Here is a 22746-nt window from a genome sequence, read left to right as displayed (position 1 = left end):
AAAGGACGTTGCACAAACGTTAAATAAATACCTGTGTCACACGTCCAAGTTCTACGTCGCTACAACGTTATTAACACGTATAGTAATATCGCGACGGGAAAACAACGTCGTGGGAATGTCGTGGTTTAGTTAGGTCTGACCTGACATTCCCAAAACCTTCCGCTAACGTTGGGATTACGTTGTGTGTTAGCTGGGATAGCAGTCAGAATATGTATATTTTAGGGTTGAACACTAAATAATTTATTGGCAAAGATATACAATACCTTCGTGAGCAATGAGCATTGTGATGGCATTAATAAAAAGTCTTTCTTTTTTCTCCGAGAAAAGTCGCTAAAAAATATTTAAAATCGTTTGAAATATATATTGGAGTTTAAAAGACTTAATTATTTTTAAGGAGTACTATTAGTGTTTTGTGTACATTTCTGTCAGAACAGTAACATGATAGGGTATTTGTATTAAGGCCATACTCTTTGCCTTTGGCTATATTGGATAAACAAGTTTAAATGTACCGTGTTGTTTGGAGACGTTTTGAACCTTGTTAAATGTTTTCAATTAGCAGCTGAAATGGTCAGATGTTTTCATATAACATAATTATGTAGCTTAGCAATCGTTTAGTTTAAACTGAAGGCTGCTTTTCACCTACCCGTTTTTTATACGCACGTACACATACGGAAAATTTTAAATGCTTATAAATTTGTATTAATTAAGATGCATCTAGTTCAACTAATGCATACTAAATACGCAGAAAACTAAGTTCCTTCGATTTATTCACTTAGTTTTTTCAAAGGTAACATGTATAAGGATTTAGATTTTTACGTGCGTGTACGTGCGTATGAAAAACACGTAAGTGGAAAACAGCCTTATTCCAGATTTTTCACAGAACATTAAAACTCAGTGAAAATACAATAATATTCTCTACACAGGATTTTGTCTGCAGAAAAGTACAAAATAAGGAATTGTCAACTTACATCTTGGGTGATTGCATGAAGTAGACCGCTGTAGGAAATATTGCAGTTAAATCTGAACACAGCTTCGGTGAAATTTCCTGCAAGGAACCAGTCATAAGACAATATAAGCTTTTGGAGGTATTGGAAGTGGAGGAAGTGAAAAAAAAGAGGAATATTTCACCTGGAGACGCAGCGAGGAATTTTAAGTGACTGCTTTCTACTTCTTCAACAACAATATACAATGGACCCCATCGGTAACCTTGAAAATATATAATCTTAAAAAAAAATTCTTCTTTTGCTGTATGTGATGTATTGAACTGGCTGATAGGAATAATGCTATTGGCTGATACCTGACGAGAAGTGTAATTGTTGGTGTGTTATATGACATCACATATGTCAGCAGGAGAATGAAATGAGGGATCGTATTTAGGGTAATCATTGCAGTACGAGATTTTCATCAGGATAATTTTGACCATAATTTTCGCTCAATCATCTATGAATAAGCGTACAGTACTTCTCTTCGTTGGGGTCGTTTTTATGCAAACATCTCTGTTTCAACTGGCTCTAACACCGTATAGCAAACCAGATAATAATGTGTCCCTAGATTGAGTGAAATACAAACATTCAAAACAAGAAATATTTTTTATAGCTTCATACAAAATTTGCTTTCTTACACTACACGGTCAGGAGACGAGTAATTTCTCAGCAGACCGCTTGTGTATTCCAGCCTGAACAACTGAGGATGGTTTCGATAGCGAATTATTGAAAATACCTGACAGCAAAAGAAGTTTGAAAACTATGATATACTATAATACACAAGTCTCAAGGACACAGTATATTCTGGAAAGTAACTGCAAAAATAAAAGTATTTTAACTCTGCTGGATACTTTTTGCAATTGGACATGTTGAAAATGGAAACGTGAAATAAAGAAGATGATAAAAGCAGTAAACATCAATCAAGGTCAGAAGACATGGAGTGTTTGGGGTGTTTGGAGTGTTTTCTTTCACGGTCAGAGATGAACAATTACTGGAACTGACATGGAATGTCGGATGACTTACTGAGCTAAGGGGATGAAGGGTGACGATGTTGTACATCGTGGGATCTCTTTCCAAAAGACACATTTCTGAGAAACGCAGCGTTCTTTGAACAGGATCCTAAATTTGAGAGTGTAAAAACGATTTTAAAATGAGAAAAAGGATAGACTCTTAGAAGAATTTTAGTAACAACTTAACTCACTTTACTCCGAGGAGTTTCTCTATAGACGCTGAATTGTGACATTGATGTGATATGTTCGTCATCACTGAAACGAAAAATTTGTCATTTACTATCATATCTCACATTCTTTACACAGGACAAACTAAATACTGTCCTAATAATATATCATTCACCTGTATTTTCCAAATAAGTTTTTAAAAAACGACTCCACTTTGATGGAACCTTTTCTTCCGCCTAAAACCGAGGCAAAATAAATAACAAATACAGCTCAAAGTAAATTACACACCTGGAAAGAATTTTTTCGTAAATAAATGAAGTAACCTGTATGTAAGTAAATTTGTCATTTACCTAAAATGTGTTTGACACCTGGCTAGAATCATCTGCACGAGCTTTGCTATCAGTTGATGAAGCCTGGAAATGTCAAATACGTTCCTAAGAGCTTTCACTAGAAGAATATTAAAACTTGGTCGCTCTTGCAAATATATTTTGTTGTTTAAGCATGAATACGCTGGGAGAGAGCGTATGCGAATTTAAACAATGATACTGAAAGCATTTTCCTTACCTGACTAATTGAGGCCTCATTTTTGTTTCTCTTAAGCTCAGCTTTTAAAACCTCAGGCTCCGTGCCTTTCTGCAGTGAATCATCTCCCACGAACACTTTTTCTGCCGAACAATATGCGCATGACATGTTCGAAGTTGCCCGCTTGTTGACTGTAACCGTGATCAACACATTGCCAAGCAACCAACTTCTTGACGCTCCATTGTGCAGGAGTCGTTCAACAACTGCAGTTCTATAAAAACAACAAAATAGTCATCTTCCCTGAAACACAGTGCAGAAAAATACGAAGCCAATATACAGACGTTTTTGGTTGGGTCAAATAAGAAGAAAATGTATATTTGACCATCATATCAACCACGATTTCCTTCATCTCTGAACTAAGTGTGTTGCTGTAGTCTTCTTTTGATTTCTCAAGGGAGTTTGGGGGTGACTGGAATTTGGTGGGGGGATTAGTGACTTTAGGGTATGGGTTTGCAGCGTCTGAAGATATATCTGTGTTGTTAAGACTCTAAAGGAATACAAGGACATATATTTTAACAGAGTTTTCAAATGATTGAAAACGAGCTTCCATATTACCAAAATTATGTAACATGAAATGGACAAGTTTATGTAACAACACTGACTAAGCTGTATAAAGTTTAAAGACCACTTCTTAATATCTATTGAAAATTTAGCAAGCAGTCTCCGTGGCAATAAAATGAGATGTGGACTTACTTTTGTAATAAATGGCACGAATTGTTTTCTTAACAACAGTGGACAGTTGACAAACCAGGATGAAATGACATTATCAGCAAGAGTTACCACGTATTTAGAGTATCTAAGGTAAAAAAAGTGTCAACATTTTCAACTCATCAACAACTTTTCGCCGAATACGATTGGGTGTTTATACAAGCTAGCTCTCTTTAAGGGGTACATTGATATTTCGCAAAAGATTTCTTAATTTACGTAACTTCAAGAAACATACCAGAGAGAAATTCTAACAGTGGTATGACAACTTGAGGCGTTGGCGAAAGTTTAGTAAACTTTTCCAGATATGTTGGGAGCAGTCTAAGGAACGAAAATTCAGAAATTATGGCTCAAAAAATCTTGTATTTGTGAAGGAGTATCTCGCATAACAAGAGACGTTACATTTAGGCTGCAGTTTGTTGAAATACATTTCTGTAAATTCACTGAGTGCATTATCAAGGCATGATTTCAAATATCTCCAAAGCAATAAACTTATAAAATGCTGCAATTACTTAAATCAACTTCATTCTTTACAAAGTGCTAATGGACATAAAAAAGTCTCAAATTCCAGACTATCTTAAGTAGCCTTACCTTGCCATAACTGGCAAGGCATTTCTAACATACATATGGTGAGACAGGATACGCATAACGTCGCGGAATGAGCAACCAAACCAATTTCCAAAGTACGCATCAGACAAAACTAGACGAAATATACAACAACGTTTAAGCGAGAACAGACAACCGCTGAAAATAAAGTCAAGCAGGTTCTTACCTGTTCATTTTGACCAATAAAAATGTGGTACGTACACAGCTCTGTTAATACCTTCACATGTTACAATAAAATATCCAATTAAATTATTAGTATGATATGATATAATTATGGTATAAATTCGTTATGGTATGGTATGGTGTGATATAATTATGGTATGATATGGTTATCGTATGGTAATGATTTTATTGGTCATGGTATGGTATGGTGTGATATAATTTTGGAATTATATGGTTATCGTATGGTATGATTTGGTTATGGTTAGTTATGGTATGATATGATTATATGATATGATTATATGATATGATTATATGATATGATTATATGATATGTTGTGGTATGGTTATGGTATGGTATGGTTTTGGTATAGTTATGGTAAGATATTATGATAGATGCAAAAAACTTAATGATAAGAACCGTACTGGAAAAATTCGCACATAATGAGGAACACGAAATAATCCAGGAAGAAAATCATAATTTCAAACCTAAATGCAAAGTAAAATTTTTAGTTCATGATTTTGGTGTGAAAAGTGCAAAACTTTACTTCCCTTACTATTTTAGATAACACTGTACATATTGAACGTAAGTAGTGCTTTCAAAAATCTATCAAGTTTTTATCTTGCAGTGCCTCTGGAAAGTTTCTCAGAACAACATACAACACCTCCCATTCCAATTTCTAGAAAATTAAAAAAGTTGAACTTCAATCGAAACTGAATGCCAGATGATATATTATGATGGAAAAGTTTACCTGTTGTAAGCACACAAGAATAACATTCATTGCCTCGTTGTAAGGCAGTGAGACAATCCCGGTTGTCTTATCTTCTGCAGAACTAAAACAAAAATGAGGATGTATTACACAAAGAAGAAAAGGAATTTTGGAAGCAGAATACCTGACATGCGTTGCACTATCATCATTAACCAAACTTTTCCTTTCAGAACAAATAACATACGAAGTGAATTTAACTTTTCCAATTTTGTCTTGCACAAGGCCTAGATGTTCTCAGCTCGCAGACTGAGGAAACATTGAAGAATCTTTAAAAAACCACAATGTAAGGCATCATAGAAAAATCGTGAGAAATAACATTGAATTTGGCTTACCACAAGTCGTATCTCCGATGCAATAGACGACCGATAGCGATTGTCATAATGAGTTTTTATGTGGTACACTAATATATTGAATATTCGTTCTGCAATTACATAATAGGAAAGGGAGAATAAAAAAAAATTATTTTATATAACACCGGTGTAAAATGAATGATAAATGGAACTGTACAGCAAAATAGGCTATTACTCCTGACAATAATGTTGCACAGAGGCAAGACATTAAATGTCTCAGAAATATTTGGGCTAAAGACCCCGGAATACCACTAAACGATAGCGGTTGAAACGATTATTTGAATAGTATATTCCAACCAGCATATAGTTATAACCTGCATTTGTATTATAAATAAAAACAATAATCAAAATACTAGGTTGCTTTGTTATCTCAAATTACTCACCCATAGCAAGATGTATTTTAGAAATTCCATATTTTTTTGCTTTTTTGGTACTCTGTTGTCTTCAAAATGTCCCAATTTTACATGTTATCAATCTGTTGTAATTCTGAGTAATTCTTGGGCTAGGATGTGCAAAAGAATCGAAGAAATAGCATTTCATAAGTGCTAAGCGATAATCGTTGGTAAGCACGTGCGTAAGACAAGCTCGAATCGGAACTAGGTCAGAATTTCGGCTTTTTGCCCGAATTCTTTTTCCATATTTTTATTATTGTGAAATATTATTGCCGGTGATGCGATAATTCATATCATCAGGTATGTTTATATTAAAAATCGGCAAGAATCTTCTAAAGGCTCGATTTTGACGCTAAATATATCAAAATAGTACTGAATATTTGAACTAAACCACTGCAACCGGTTTTCGTTTGCATTAATTTGGGCAATATCCTAAGGATTAAGCCGCCTTGATGTGTAATATTGAATATATAAAACGCGTGAATATCATACCTGTGAATAGCTATGTATGCATGGCGGTAAAACGCCATATTTCCACTGGAATTTGCAATATTTAGCCTTGAAATTTACTACATTTGCGATTTTGTCAGTTTGTTATATTTACTATTATTCCATGGCATGCCCAATTCGACAATATTCTGAAAGGTTCAGTAGTTAAATGTACCACATAATTCAAATGCTACAACAGTTTGAAAGATTTACTTGCCTTTTAAATTCCGCCTTTCCTGCTCGATGGGGTTCTAAAGCTGGTTCGGAAATAAAGCCTTTTATTAATGATTGAACTGTAATTTTTTGTGAACTTCATGAGAGAAATAATCGAACAAATACACACATACTGTGATACATTGGCTTGGAATATGCTCCAAAACGTGTGAAATCGAACATTTGTTGTGCAATCACCTTGCAAATATCAAAGAAACGGGATCAAAATTTGAATATAGATTAACCAATCTGATTGGTTTTTATTGAACCAATCGTGGAGTACAAAAATTGACCAATGACAAAATTTACCTGTGCACAGAAATAACCAATCAAGTTGTCTTAATTTTGCTGAATTATGCAAGAGCCTACAGGCTGTAAAACAGAGCTTTCTGCGACAGTTTTCTTCAGGTAAGTGAGTTCTTTCTTTAGGTAGGATCAAGGTATGTGTAATTATTTTTTTAATAGAAGTAGATCCCCGTGGCAACTCTGTTAGCTACGAATCTCTGTCCCCATATCTGGAAACACGGCTCACTGCTTGTCTAACTGTGTTTTGCTCTTCGTTTTCTAGGGAGCTACTAATAATTTTTTTGTGTTTTTCAGACAAAGACGATCGTAGTTTAGTTTCAGTATCCAACCCTAAGAAGCCACCCCATATCCATGCCGTCAGTTAAACCCCTAGCCACAATTGCGTTCATGCTAATTCTGAATGCTTCCTTTTCTAGGAACAACTCACCATATTTTTTGTCGTTTCAGCTACAGAGTTAGTGGGTTGTGGGTTGTTGGATGTTGTGTCGTCGGTTGTGTGTTTTGTGTTGTACGTTCGTATTGTCTGCCAGTCGGTTTGCGAGTTGCCCTGTAGCTCTCGCTTTTTCCTGGCCACACAAAGAACACATTTCGGATACTCCTTTTTAGGAGATTGGGTTCGAGTCCCATGAATGTGTCAATTTTGCGCTGATATCTAATGTGGTCCGTCTCTAATACAAAAGCACAACATCCAACGGACAATCTGCATCCTTTCACCACACCAACTACAAGTGTTGTCCTTATATAACAGAATGGAACTTCCAACAGAGTAAGGAGTAACCAATACCCAAGATGAAGTTCTCGTAACTTCTCAAACAGGACAGGATGCGGCACTTGTTAATGAAGTATTCTCGATGTTTAAGGGATCCTCTCAGTTAGACGTCCGATCAGAGGATATTTCAAAGTGGTAAGCTGATTTAAACTTGTGATTACTGTGCGAATACTTCACCCATTTCAGTAATGAAGTTCTCGTAACTTCTCAAACAGGACAGGATGCGGCACTTGTTAATGAAGTATTCTCGATGTTTAAGGGATCCTCTCAGTTAGACGTCCGATCAGAGGATATTTCAAAGTGGTAAGCTGATTTAAAATTGTGATTACTGTGCGAATACTTCACCCATTTCAGTAAATATGAGACTACTAAACTCATTGCTGTCTGCTCGTAAACGGCGCACACAGATAATTTCGATTTTATCTGGAAGTATTTTATCAAATCAACTAGAAATTGTGTTATCTCAAAGAAAAAACATTTACCTATATAACTTTAGTTCATTTCAAAAGCTTTCTTATAAGCCAAGATATTTATTGCCGAACTTGTACTTTTTAAGTTGAATTTTAGAGAAGCGAAAATACACAAAGCCTTCCAAAAATCTCGCCTAAAAACCTCCAAATATTTCTAGTATACATTGGGATCAATATTTTCATCTATTTTACTTGAAATACAGTCGCTTTGGCGATTTGTAGTGATATTTCCAACAAACGTGTTTACAAATGGAAACTGGAAAATGTGCATATAATTATCACCATATTGGCGAAAATTTACAATTATGACTTCTAGGGATAATTTTACCCCGTAAATCGATTACCGGGCTTATTTTACCCCCACGGGGTAGGCAACCTTACGTTTTTGACACCTCTAAACTTACGTGACAACCACATGTGCGTGCGGCTGAGCAACGCCTCGCTATACACAATAACAAATAAAAAAAATATATTTTTCGAGTTTTTCTGCCCATCCTGACTTAAAAACTATCAGAAAAGATAACTAAAGCCTTTACAGTTTACATGTAACGGTTAAAAGACGACAGGATAAAAATAACGAAGAAAATAACGAAATTCCAAAGGCGAGTTATATTTCCGTTTGTAATCCGTGTAATTTGATATGATTTTTAGAGCTGCACTGCAGTGTCAGGTTAACAGCAATATTGATTAATTTCTGGATTAAAACAGAAGCGATTGGGTTAAAGTATTTTTCTTCAGCTATATTTTGGTGGTATTTTTGTGCTTTTTAAATTAAACGGATTAATTTAAACATTAAAAAACCAAGATAATTTCATGATATCTGGTGATGGAAGGCATGACAAGAATTATGCCTACACAATATTTTGCTGTATAGTTCCATATGTCATTCATTTTACACTGGTGTTATTAAAAATAGATTTATTTTTCCCTTTCCTATTATGTAATTGCCATTACCAATATACAGGGGTTGGGGGTATTAGTGAATATGAATAGAAAACACCTCCATTTTGTTCGGTTATTCTTTTTGTTATAGAAGTCACAAAATACATGCTGTTACTATACAGTATAGGGCCTTGTGATTCATATACAATTATAGTTTCAATTGTGTGAAAGTGATGTTCTTGTAATCTCAATTGTAGATTCTATTGCATATAGAGCCGAATTAGTATGGCAACATATCTTTGAGAATTGAAGTTTATGTCGGTTCTTCAGGTATGTTCTAGCAATTCACTGAAATATTATTGCTCGCTAAGGAATGTTGTCCCACGGTAGCGGTACGCACGAACCTGGGATGTCACAATGCTGATAACCTCGCAACTATGGACAATAATATATTAATTTACCTGTTCCTTGTTTCTCAATTTTAGATCAAATAAATTATGGCAACTCAGGAGTCGCTAACAATTATTACCTTTCTCTTATCACTGACTACACCTCCATCCATCGCTGTGCCATACATGGATTTGATGGACTGACATACCAAGCAAGGTAAATATTGCAGGCTACATGGTATATGTTCAGTTTATTATTATGTCATATTCAGACTGTTGGACATTATTTTTTTATTCAGTAATTCCCCTACATGGGAATGTGATAAAATTCGAAGTTAACCCCTAGTAAAGATTTCAGAAAATCAATTGAAATAACGCTGTACCGCGACTGGTTTCAATTCTGGAGGCCCCATATATTGGCACAATTATCTGCATTATCGTTTCATTTTTGTTGATGATTGTTTCGATGGTGTTTTGGTGCCGGAAGATAGAATAGTTGATACTAATTATTGCCCCTCGTACTGAAGACACATAACATCCCAGATAATAGCAACAAGTGTTGGGAATGCGGATAAGTCGACAGGACATGGTCGCTTAAATGAGGCTGCTTCTTGATCTGCACGGAAAAATTACCAGGACCAATGCATTCAAATTGACTTCGGCAAGAAAGATGCTGTCGGTACGATTTCACTCAAAGTCGCCGTAATTATAATTAGTGGGTGAAGACCTACTCTGTATCCTATAGTTCTGACGGGCAAAAATTCGCTCATTACAAAATAAATGGATTAGTCCGGGTTAGCTGGATTAATAAGCAAGGCTCCTACAGATTACCCTCTCACGTTATATGCATCACATCATTTCCATGCGGTCATATATAACTTTTAATGTGTGATTAAGATTAATTGTTTAACAAATTACTCATTTCATTAGAGACTCACCAGTGGGTGTCCTATCAAATGTCCTATCACCAACTGTAACCGCGCTTTACATCCGCATTCATCCAAAGACATGGTACGAACATATCTTTGAGAATTGAAGTTTATAGCTGTTCTTCAGGTATGTTCTAGCAATTCACTGAAACACTATTTGTTCACTAAGGAATGACAAATGACTGAGAGATGCATCTGACTGAAATATATAGCGAAAATATTTCAATAAGTGGGTTATGTAAGAGTGAGTTTTTGATTTAGAAAAAAATTGTTTACACGATGAATTTTTTTCTATTTTTCCATTCTTACCCCTCCAGCGGGTTAGTCAGGTTTTTTACTAACTTACGTGCATTGGAATACAAGTAAAAATAAGGCGTGTTTTAGAAGTGATACCTGGACGGGGAATCCAGCATATCATTATGAGGAACAAAGCTATTATAGCGGCATATACTCAGGGCTATCACAATCAAGTTTAGTGTTATCGCTTGATTTTAATGTTTGCTACACGGTCGGATTCTCACAATTAAAAGAAAATCAAGCGAAAAGTTTCACACGTACAAAAGTATAGGTATGGAACTGTTCTTTAATTTATCGGAACAACTAGCGCGTTTTTAACCCACCACGTGCGTCAATGAGGATGCATATTCCTTCGACCTGATCTTACATGAAGCATTTTCAGTCATGCTATGCAAAATTTATGTTATTATCACATTAATTTCTTTAGAAATTCATTGTTTTCACAGTGAATGAACTCCAAAATATTAGCAGAGCATGACTAAATTGTCGTGTTGGCTACGCAACTGAGTATTTTATTTGCTCGCAGAAACTCGTCTGTCGAACATGACCGTCGGCTAGTCTTCACCATGTACGCAAAAAACGTTCGCAGAATGCGCTCTGCTTTCGTGAAACGAAATCACGGACAAAACTCGGAATTGAGATTAAGTTCAATACACAACCGACACAAACCTTTATAAGCGTTTCGTCATACGAGGAACACAATAAAACATTTTCTGGCAAGAGAAGAAAAAGTTAAATTATGGTCGTTAAAGATTAGGATATAAAGACAGTAGTGATAAATAAATAAGTGCGCGCTTACCTTCCAATCCCTGTGGGTGATGCCATTTTCATGTAAGTGCCAAATATACGAAACAGTATGAATAAAGTTAGTTTAGTTCAGGCTCCTGTAGTAACACTGGATCAATAACAGATGATCCTTAGCTTGGTGTCATTAAAAGCGCCAATCTCTTCCTGACATTTTCCATAAACTTTAGTCATCGCCTGTGAATAAAATATTCCGACTTGTTTCATTCATTCTTCGAAGTCTACACATGGCTAGACTCTCGCTAAACGACATCCTCACCTGAAGGCGCATTGCTTTCATAGTTGGTTTAGTTGTCAATCGGAATCTGTGGTACATATCGTTAAACAACTCGAGCCTGAAAACAAAATAGAAAAGTCGATCGAATCGTGAATTGTTTCATCCATAATTCTATACTTCTCTACTACATACTGCAGGACAAATAACATTGTGTGAACTGTGCAGCAATATAGAGAATAGGACTCTGAGGTATATTATATATTAGGTATCTGGAATCGTTTTTATGCAGCGGGAAACAAGACAGTAGTTTGAATATTTGCAAATCCTGATAGATAAATGTCGTGGACTCACACATTTGTTATCAGCGTCTCCCCGTCGTTTTGTTCCAACAAGACTCTCAAATAATAGTCGCCTGATAGGAGAGATACGTTACTGAGTTTGATTGCTATCAAGGGATAGGGGGGACGCTTTAAGAAGAACTGTTAAAAAGCTAGAGCAGTATAAGGATTATCACTAACCTATTTTCAGTTGATCAGCTAAACATTCATACAGGACTTCAAACTAAAGGTGATTCCAAAAACAACGTAGTTTCCACTCAGATCTTTTTCCATTGCAAATTTGCGCATCTCAGATTCGAGAGCCCCAGAAGTTCCTCTCGTGTCTGTCACATTGAAAACAAAAGAAATTGTTTCATACTCTTTTACGAGAACAGTTTAGAGAAAGAGGTCAGGACTATTGAATTTGTCTTGTTATACTCATAGCGACAGGAAATCCCCCATTACCTGTTAATTTCCTATATTTTCAATGGAAACTAACTTTAAGTTCGAGGCTCACCTTGTAATTCCAAATCAGGTTGTACGCTTTCAGATCTTGACTGAATCCGTAAAAAAGATCCGTTTAAATACCATTGCTTTTTCATCTTTCAAACGACTAGAACATTTTCCCATTTTCTTAATATGAACACTTACTTGTAATAAAACAACTGGATTTAAATTCTCACATCTTTCCTGGATTTGAATCCTATTTTTGTCTTCCAATGCGAGAGATATCCTTCAAGTTGATTCCTTGACGTTCCTCTCGCTTTTCCAGAGCTCTAACAGACAAGTATACACGTGAAATAACAGGCTTATACGTACCTACAAGCATGCATTATGAAATTTTGGAACACGATTGTTGATTTAAAACGTACTCTGCAAGCTTTACATTGTCACGAATTGATAAATGATCTTCTTTAGTCTCTGGTGGCTGAAGGAAAGATAAAAACTTTCCAACAAAATTGTTTCTTTACAAAAAGGTTTTACACTTCTGAATGAATTACCATTTAGTTATTTCGTCAGTGGGGCAGTTGGCACAGTTTAAGGATGAATGATGGAGTTTAATTACCAAAGCAGTTGATACCACTTAGTCACTATTATGATTGGTTAGTCAGAATCACTGCAATGGGTTTATGTAAATAATGGCCCTCGCAAAAAATTCTCAAAGATTTCCTACCTCGTCAGGGCTTTCAAGGTAATAGAGCAAACCAGCAGGCTGTGAAAATCGTATTCAACTTTATTACATAATTGTTTATGAACCAAAACTTACGAACAGGAAATCTCGCATTTAAACTTTTTTGTATATTTTAGACATTAAAAACTATAACTACTTTATTACGAACATTATTCTCACAAGTAATGCCATTGCTGTTGGACGACCAGTTGTCCAGAGAGCCACAAGATGTCCACTCAATTGCCTATATGCTAACAATAAAGATTATAAATTACTGATGGAGTATGCTTGTTAGTCTCAATTGAACTATTTATAGATGGCTAGTATATAGAGGATTATAAAATCACAAGTTTTAAGATGAATCTAAGAATAATGCTAAAATACAACTCAGGTCCTCCGGATGGAATCGAGGCTATACATCTGCAACAATTTGTTAATATATCACACTAATTCGAGTTTTAAAGGGTCTTAATTTCGAGTGGTTTTATTATACACACTTCAAATTCAAGCCAGGAACAGTTGATGGAAAAATGAGTCAACTATACGTTCTCAGTGACAAGAGCATTGCACCGGTATCGCAAAAGCGATTCCTGCCGGAGGATCTATAGTTGACTCATTTTTCCATCAACTGTTCCTGGCTTGAATTTGAAGTGTGTATAATACCTTTCGAAATTAAGACCCTTTAATACCTTTTAAATATCAACTGAACTAATATGTACATTCATCACTGCTAAAAAAATGCAGAACGTTATAAATGACGTTTGTCAAAAGCAGAAAATTCTCAATGGAGGAATGAATGAATAAAATTACCTCGATTATCGCCTTCAGAACCATGCCAGCACCTTTCACAATTGTTGTCGACGGATGCTGAAATTGTTGAGGAACGAATTCAAAACCACGATTGGTAAGAACCATTAGCGGGGCAATAGTAAAACATACATAAGCGAAGAAATGGTACAATTGGTACTATTTATTGCAGTTTTATCGTAAACCTACCTGAAACAATCGATAAGTGCAATGACCCATTTCTAGACAAACAAATAACAGACTTCATGAGTTGCTCCCAGGCATGGGTCAAGCTAGTGGACGTGGTAAACTTCACCAAAAATGTAAAGAGAGAAAGGCAATTTAATCAACTATCAACGTCAGTCAAAGAGCCATAAACTACCAAGAAGGCAAGTTGAATGAAAGCTCCTCAAATTTCTTCTCATCAGTTTGATATATTGCAAAGCAACCAGAACTTTACCTGTAAGAAGGACACAGAGCAAACGTCAGAAAATCAAGCAATCCACTTATACCTAAAACCCCAGAAGAACGATTCTAGAAGAAAAGTTTTCATGGTTAATCTATTTCTTGTGTTAATTAGAAAGGTAGTCCAAATTAGAAAGGCAGTTGCTACAAATCACTTGCTGAGTTTTGCAAGGGAATTTCTCTTCCAAAACAAGGCTATATACATACAAGAGGGATGGAAAAATAAAATGCATGGGTTCAGCATAGATTATAGGCAACCAACACCGCACATCTTACCACATTTATCGTGAGAATTCCCAACAAACTGCTTAGAAATTTTTCACAGGATAACAGAGAGCTTTTGTTTATCTGTTCCTCTCGAATGTCATAGTTATCGTGCGTTGGCTATATAAAACAACAGAGTTGGTTTCGATAAAATTGGATCCTGTTAACATGCAAATTTCAAAGTTGGCTGAGTTTACGTATTTCATTACTTGCATCTATTTAGCTCGGAAATTTCGCCGCTATATTCTTAACGAAATACTCTATTTTAAATTTAAATATGTCCGGTCTGACCATTTTGGCCGCTTAAAGGAAAGCCCTGTCTTTACCTACATCAGAGACCACAACATGTCGACAGCGGCGTGAGTCACGGCTTCACTATTCCTCTTCAAAGCTTTCACAGTTTTCACACCAACCTTCTCACGCAAGTGAACTGGTTGAGTAAACAGCGTGTGCTGTGGTTAAAGATAAACGTTTTTCACCTAGTGAGCGTTGTGAAAGCGCAAAACCTGCTTTGGATCAAACCCAACTTCTCAAATCGTGAAACAGTGCTTCGAGATCTTTTTCTCATATTTTGTTTTGGTCTGCTGCAAATAGACGAAACTTTTTAACTATTTTAAGTATATATAGAACACCTGTGAAAGTAATAGCAGTCAGAATATGTATATTGTAGGGTTGAACACTAATTAAATTTATTGGCAAAGATATACAATACCTTCGTGAGCAATGAGCATTGTGATGGCATTAATGATAAGTCTTTCTTTATTCTACGAGAAAAGTCCCAACAAAATATTTAAAATCGTTTGAAATATATATTGGAGTTTAAAAGACTTAATATTCCAGTCGTACTTCTGGCGGGAAAATTTCAAAACTACCATTTCATGAATTCGTACCCAGTCAACTCAGCCACCAGAGTTACCGCAGCCTAGTCCCTAGGCTTCTTAACGTTCCTTATACGCGTCGAGGCGGGAACTGAGAGGCCTAGAACAAAATGTTTTGTATTTTCGCTAAAGTGGGGACTTTTTGTCCCCACTTTCCGTATTGAGGTCAGTTTACCATCTACGACGCGGTTAACTGGCCTTGTTCGACGTCGTTAGTCAAACATTTGCTTGAAATAAGCTACGGCATATTAATTATACTGCCAGGAGTCGAAATATTCATACAAACGTTTCAATGTCGCTCGCCGTCAACGCCATCGATTATCAAGTAAACTCGAGTCCGTACGTACATGTTTATGATTATAATAAACTTCAATCCACCAATTTAAATTATTCTCGCTTCCTTTATAACGGTTACTGTTGTAAATTGCAAACATTAACTTTAATAAAAATTCTAATTTCAAGTTCACAACATTAAGCGGGCCGTTAAGATTAGAAAATATTTTGTGTTAGGCCTCTCGCGCGCGTTTCATTCGGTGACGTGACGGAAATATAAAACACGCGCAATGAAAGGCCTGGGACTAGGCTGGAGTTACGGCGGTTTTTAGGGAGTACTATTAGTGTTTTGTGTACATTTGTGCACAGAACTGTAGCAGGATAGGGTATTTTTATTAAAGCCATACTCTTTGCCTTTGGCTATACTGGATAAACCAGTTTAAATGTACCGTGTTGTTTGGAGACGTTTTAAACCTTGCTAAATGTTTTCAATTAGCAGCCGAAATGGGCAAATGTTTTCATTTAACGTAGCTATGCAGCCTAGCAATCGTTTAGTTTACACTAAAGGCTGCTTTCTACTTACGCGTTTTTTATACGCATGTACACATACGGAGAATTTTAAATGCTTTTAAATTTTTATTAATTAACGTGCATCTAGGTCGATTTATTCACTTAGTTTTTTCAAAGGTAACATGTATAAGGATTTAGATTTTTACGTGCGTGTACGTGCGTATGAAAAACACGTGAGTGGAAAACAGCCTTAATCCAGATTTTCACAGAACATTAAAACTCAATAAAAAGGCAATAATATTCTCTACACAGGATTTTGTCTGCAGAAAAGTACAAGATAAGAAGTTGTCAACTTACGTCTTGGGTGACTGCATGAAGTAGACCGCAGTAGGAAATATTGCAGTTAAATCTGTACACAGCTTCGGTTAAATTTCCTGCAAGGAACCAGTCATAAGACAATATAAGCTTTTGGAGATATTTCTAAAATTTAAAAGTGAAATAAAAAGAGAAATATTTCACCTGGAGACGCAGCGAGGAATTTAAATGACTGTTTTCTACTTCTTCGTCAACAACATTATACAATGGACCCCAACGATAACCTTGAAAAATATATCATCTTAAAAGAACAATTCTTCTTTTGCTGTATGTGATGTATTGAACTGGCTGATAGGAATAATGCTATTGGCTGATACCTGACGAGAAGTGTAATTGTTGGTGTGTTATATGAGATCACACACGTCAGCAGGAGAATGAAATGAGGGATCGTATTTAGGGTAATCATAGCAGTACGAGATGTTCATCAGGATAATTTTGACCATAATTTTCGCTCAATCATCTATGAATAAGCGTGCAGTATTTCTCTTCGTTGTGGTCGTTTTTACGCAAACATCTCTGTTTCAACTGGCTCTAACACCGTCTAGCAAACCAGCCAATAATGTACCCCTAGATTGAGTGAAATACAAACATTCAAAACAAGAAATATTTTTTCATACAAAATTTGCTTTCTTACACTACCTGTCAGGAGACGAGTAATTTCTCAGCCGACCGCTTGTGTATTCCGCCCCAACAACTGAGGATGGTTTCGATAGCGAATTATTGAAAATATCTGACAGAAAAAGAAGTTTGAAAACTATGATTTACTATACGGTATATACGGTATATTCTGGAAAGTAACTGCAAAAATAAAACTGTTTTAACTCGGCTGGATACTTTTTTGCAATTGGACATGTTCAAAATGGAAACGTGAAATAAAAAACACGATAAAAGCAGTAAACTTGAATCCAGGTCAGAAGACATGGAGTGTTTGGAGTGTTTTCTTTCAAGGTCAGAGATGAACAATTACTGGAACTGACATGGAATGTCGCATGACTTAATGAGCTAAGGGGATGAAGGGTGACGATATTGTACGTTTCTAAGAAAAGAAACACAGCGTTCTTTGAACAGGATCCTAAATTTGAGAGTGTCAAAACGATTTTAAAATGAGAAAAAGGATAGACTCTTAGAAGAATTTTATTAACAACATAACTCACTTTACTCCGAGGAGTTTCTTTATAGACGCTGAATTCTGACATTGATGTGATATGTTCGTCATCACTGAAACGAAAAATTTGTCATTTACTGTCATATATCACATTCTTTACACAGGACAAACGAAATACTGTCTTAATAATATATCACTCAACTGTATTTTCCAAATTTGTTTTAAAAAACAACTCCACTTTGATGGAACTTTTCCTCTGCCTAAAACCGAGGCAAAAGAAATAACAAATACAGCTCAAAGTAAATTACAGACCTGGAAAAAATTTTGTCAAAAACGGTTAAAACGTAAACAAATAAAGTAACCTGAATATAAGTCATTTTGTCATTTACTTAAAATTTGTTTACTTAAAATGTTCACATATCTTATCGTAACACCAACATTATTGAAAGAAGATTCCATCATCTTTTTCAGCAATTCCTCTCCCTCTCTGATGCGAAAAGATGCCGGAAAACAAAAGCAAAATTGTGCACAAAATGTAAAACTTCAATTTACAGAAATAACCGGTATCTTATCCTTTGGTTATTATATGGCTGGTACTAGCAACATCTGGTACATACCATTGTGCTAAAACCACCACAGACAACAACAAATCTCCTAGGATAATCTGAGACCTAAGGATAGAAATGGAATGAAAGCCTGAGTTGAATTATTCAAATCTCAATTATTCAAATGTCTGGCAATATCAAGTATATACAGGTGCGCTCAAAAGTTATTGGACACACAGTTTTTTGATTTTTTTTTGTCTGGCGAGGATTTGGTCGGATAATAACAACTTATTTTAGCACAGAATTTTAAATAAAATATTTTAGTATTCAAAAGTTTATGCTTTAATACAACATTTACGAGCTACATACTATATAGCCTTGTCATTTATGCAAATTGCACAATTATCAGTAGCACATCACACATCACAAAACAACCTTTTTCACGCCAAATCAGTACTTGGTATGACATCCTTTGGCCTGAATAACTGCCTCTATACGACTGGGCATTGATTCTATGTATCTAATCAGTTTTATCGTTGGGATAGTTATTCCAAATTTGCTGAATTTTCTCGAACAAATCATTTGCATTAGAAGGAAGAGGTTCTATTGCCCACCAAATATTCTCCAATGGATTTAAGTCAGGTGATTGGGCAGGATGGTCCAGCAAGTCACAGTTATTTCGCTCAAGGAACATTAGATTCTTCTTAGCTGTATGCATGGAGGCATTGTCTTGCATAAAAACGAAAGACTGCCGGCCACCTTGGAGTTTCATAGTGGGCGCCATTTCGTGACGTAGTATGCGATAATAGTCTTCAGCATCTACTTTTCCTTCCAACCTTTTTATTTTGCCCATACCAGCCCCGCTAACACAGCCCCAAACCATGATACCTCCACCTCCGTGTTTGACAGTGGGTTTAAGACATTTGCGTTGGAACTTTTTGCCAGGTCGCCGCCGCACATACACTTTACCACAATTGGGAAAAAGATTAAATGTACTTTCGTCAGACCACATCACTTTTAACCACTGATCAGCTGTCCAATGTCTCTTCGCTAACGCATATTTTAGACGGGCCAGCACATTGACTTAACTTATCAATGGTTTCTTTCTTGGTACTCGTCCATTCATATTACCTTCTTTCGAACGTCTCTTTATTGTTGATACAGACACTCGTGTGCCGTCTGCTATTAGGTCTCGTCTGTGCTGGGGAGCTGTTTTAAATCTATCGCGCTCGCTGGCACGCACGAGTGCTCTTTTGAATACTAAAATATTTTATTTCAAATTCTGTGTTAAAATAAGTTGTTATTATCCGACCAAATCCACCAGACAAAATAATAATCAAAAAACTGTGTGTCCAATAACTTTTGAGCGCACCTGTATATATATATATATATATATATATATATATATATATATATATATATGAAGACACAGGTAAGTTATCAAGAAACTTGAAAACAATAATAGTACCTCTAACGTCACTGGAACCTTTCGTTCACTCCAATGTAATTTATAACCACTAACCTTCTGCACAAAAATATGGCATATGTTGATGTGGAAATAGTTTGGAAGCATTAGCTTTAGCTAGTTTATCACTTTATAAAGAACCCACTTATTAAATTAGAAATGGAATATGGGCCTAATTTTTGAAAGAGAGAGGGGGGGCATTGATACCATGATGAATTACGATTTGGAATTCATTGTTAATAGTTTCATTTTATACAACTGGAACGATAAGTCCTGACAAAAATCTCTATTTAGTTTGAAGCCAAAATAGTTCCCTGTACTAATCCTAATGCAGCCTCTTTGATGTCTTTCTACGCTGTTTCATCCTGAGGCTGCAGCAACAAAGACAATTTACAGTGATTAGATGTAATTATGTGTCTCTAGATGTTCCTACAAATACCTTGCAGTCTCTATAATTACCTTACATGTTCTTTACACGACGGCTTGACGTATCGCTTGAGAGGATCTACTGGACAGTGGAAATTTGGAATTGATAAATGAAATATATATCCTTTTACTTCACTGATGCGTTTGCATTCACGACTCCCGTGTAAAACGATCCAATTTGCGGATATATAGTTGGGTTCAGGTCAGGAAGCTTTCACTGATAAGAGAGAGTTTTCTATTGAAGTACAGTATCAGCTCATCACGAATGAAGAGGCAAATTGGAGTGGAGAAATGAAACCGTCTGAAAAGGATTGTATTGAGTACCTTCTCGATTATATGCAAAACATCGCAAACTTTCGGTGAATCAGAGCATGCAATAACATCGACCAGAAGCTGGACAGCTCGGATCCGCAAAAAAATATCCCGATCTTTCGCAATGTGGTCTAAATGTGGCAACACTGAATTCTCAAGTATTTCTCCCTGTAAAAAACAAGGAGTTACAAAACTAGAAAAAGATTCATAATATCGCTAATGTACGGTGGCCCAGAGGTGCAAAACACAAACGCAAATTCAAAACACAAACCCAAATTCGAAACACAAACGCAAATTCAAAAACACAAAAGCAAATCATGAAAGCACGAACGCAAATTCAAAACAGAAACGCAAATTCAAAACACGAACGCAAATTCAAAACACAAACGCAAATTCAAAACACAAACGCAAATTCAAAACACAAACGCAAATTCTTAATTATTTATCCAAATCCAAAACGACCTAGCGTACCACAAATTTAAAGTCAACAAGGATAAGTTTATTACTAGAAATACATGCATGCAGCAACCCCTCGCATAAATACTATGAAATATAACATCCGACGTCTCATACAACTTCCGAAGTTTTATGTTACGCTTCGACTGGTTTTTCACGGGAATATTTTGATTTTCTTTTCTTTTTATCATTATGAAAACGGAATTTATAAATAAAATTATAATGTCGTTTATCACATAACACATTCAGATTTATAGTGAAATACATTTGAGAATATTAAAGTTGTGTTTACCACAAAAGAATTACTTTTTAAAGCTATGTCGGATGAAATATTATCAAGTGTAAAATCTTCCGACTTCATTATACACGGTGAATTCGGTCGAAAATTTGGTTTTGTTATTTGTTAAACCGTGAAAAGTCCTGACCTCATTCGAGTTTCCCTCTAATTTAGTAAAAATACATATATTCCATATTTATGAAAATATGAATTTGTAAATTTCATCAAAATTATGCTAAATGACAGTTATTCATTGACGTTTGAAAATACAAATTTTTGTCTCGACCAATCAAGAGCTTAGTAGTTCACACTGGCGCATGCGCGTAACGTAGAAGACCGTCCATGGCGTGAGGTCCATTGCATAATGGCGGACGACTTTGATTTCGCACTTGCACATCGTGGATGTAAATATCCGAGCGGAATTAGTACCCTCGCACGGTGCTCCGCACCGGCTCGGGGAATATTATTGTTGCAAAGTATAATACATTTATAAGTGCATTTTTGTCTTTTGGCCTAGTAAAATATAAAATTATTGATATGGAGGAAGCGATCCGTTTTTACTACGGAAGAAATTTTAAGTACAAAACGATACTGGAATGTTTAGAAAAATATCATGATATCAAAATATGTAAAAGAACGCTCATCACCAGATTACAGGAGTATGGTTTGGGAAGAAGAAGATACAACGCGAATGAAGAACAAGTTAGGGAATGCGTTCAAAGAGAACTACATGAAAATAGCAACCTCTTAGGATAAAGATCAATGTGGAGGAAACTGCAATCAAAATATGGCATGCGTGTGCGCCGTTCAACAGCTCAAAGTATCTTAAAGGTGCTTGATCCTGAAAGTTGTGCAGTAAGAAAAGCTCATAAGCTGCAGCGGAGGAAGTATTTAAATCCTGGTCCAAACTTTACCTGGCATGCCGATGGGTACGATAGACTCAAACAGTTTGAGTTTCCCATTCACAGCTGCATTGATGGGTTTAGCAGGTGAATTATGTGGTTAGAGATCGTTCGAACAAATAACGACCCTCGGGTCATTGGAGGATTATTTCTTGATTGTGTTAAATCCCAAAACGGTTGCCCAACAATTCTACGAACGGACAAAGGGACTGAAAATGGTACAATGGCCACTGCTCAGTGCTACTTACGTCGAAACCACAGAGATCACTATAATGGGATAAAAGCACATCGCTATGGATCGTCACACAGTAACCAGCGTATAGTGGCGTGGTGGGGCATGCTACGTCGGTCGTGGGCATCGTGGTGGAATAATTTTTTTAAAGATTTGGTAGACAGAGGTATTGTTGACACAAGCAATATACTTCAGCTGGAATGTCTTTGGTTTTGTTTCATTAAAATGATGAGGGATTCCCTAAAGGCTATTAAGGAGTCCTGGAATGCCCATTATGTGAGAAAATCCAGATACCACACTGCTCATGGCATTCCTGATCAACTTTTTTTCTTGCCCGAGTCAGTTGACGCGGTTGATCATAAGGTGGAGTGCCTGCAACATGATATCCAAGCGATCGAAGGCAGCGTTGCCGTGGAAGATGACGAAATACACAAAGTAAATCAAGAATATTTTAATTATAATTTTTCAATATTACAACTGCAGGAGCCAACAACATA

The 22746-nt window shown here is 36.0% G+C and overlaps 2 long non-coding RNA genes across 2 annotated transcripts; both read right to left on the bottom strand.

The window, feature by feature from the left end:
- Positions 1–12696: 12696 nt before the first annotated feature.
- Positions 12697–13827, bottom strand: LOC114538220. Its single transcript, XR_003688696.1, has 3 exons — positions 13789–13827; positions 13148–13222; positions 12697–12735 (listed from the first exon to the last, which is right to left on the bottom strand). It is a non-coding gene; the product is annotated as an uncharacterized LOC114538220 (long non-coding RNA).
- Positions 13828–16548: 2721 nt separating this feature from the next.
- On the bottom strand, positions 16549–16882 carry LOC114538191. Its single transcript, XR_003688683.1, has 3 exons — positions 16847–16882; positions 16674–16753; positions 16549–16588 (listed from the first exon to the last, which is right to left on the bottom strand). It is a non-coding gene; the product is annotated as an uncharacterized LOC114538191 (long non-coding RNA).
- Between the last annotated feature and the right edge of the window lie 5864 nt (positions 16883–22746).

The sequence above is a fragment of the Dendronephthya gigantea genome, unplaced genomic scaffold (assembly GCF_004324835.1).
Source record: "Dendronephthya gigantea isolate DGI-Jeju-01 unplaced genomic scaffold, DenGig_1.0 000177F, whole genome shotgun sequence".
In the NCBI taxonomy this organism is placed as follows: domain Eukaryota; kingdom Metazoa; phylum Cnidaria; class Anthozoa; order Malacalcyonacea; family Nephtheidae; genus Dendronephthya; species Dendronephthya gigantea.
The sequence above is the reverse complement of the archived record's forward strand: the minus strand, read 5'-3'. Positions and strand labels throughout refer to the sequence as shown.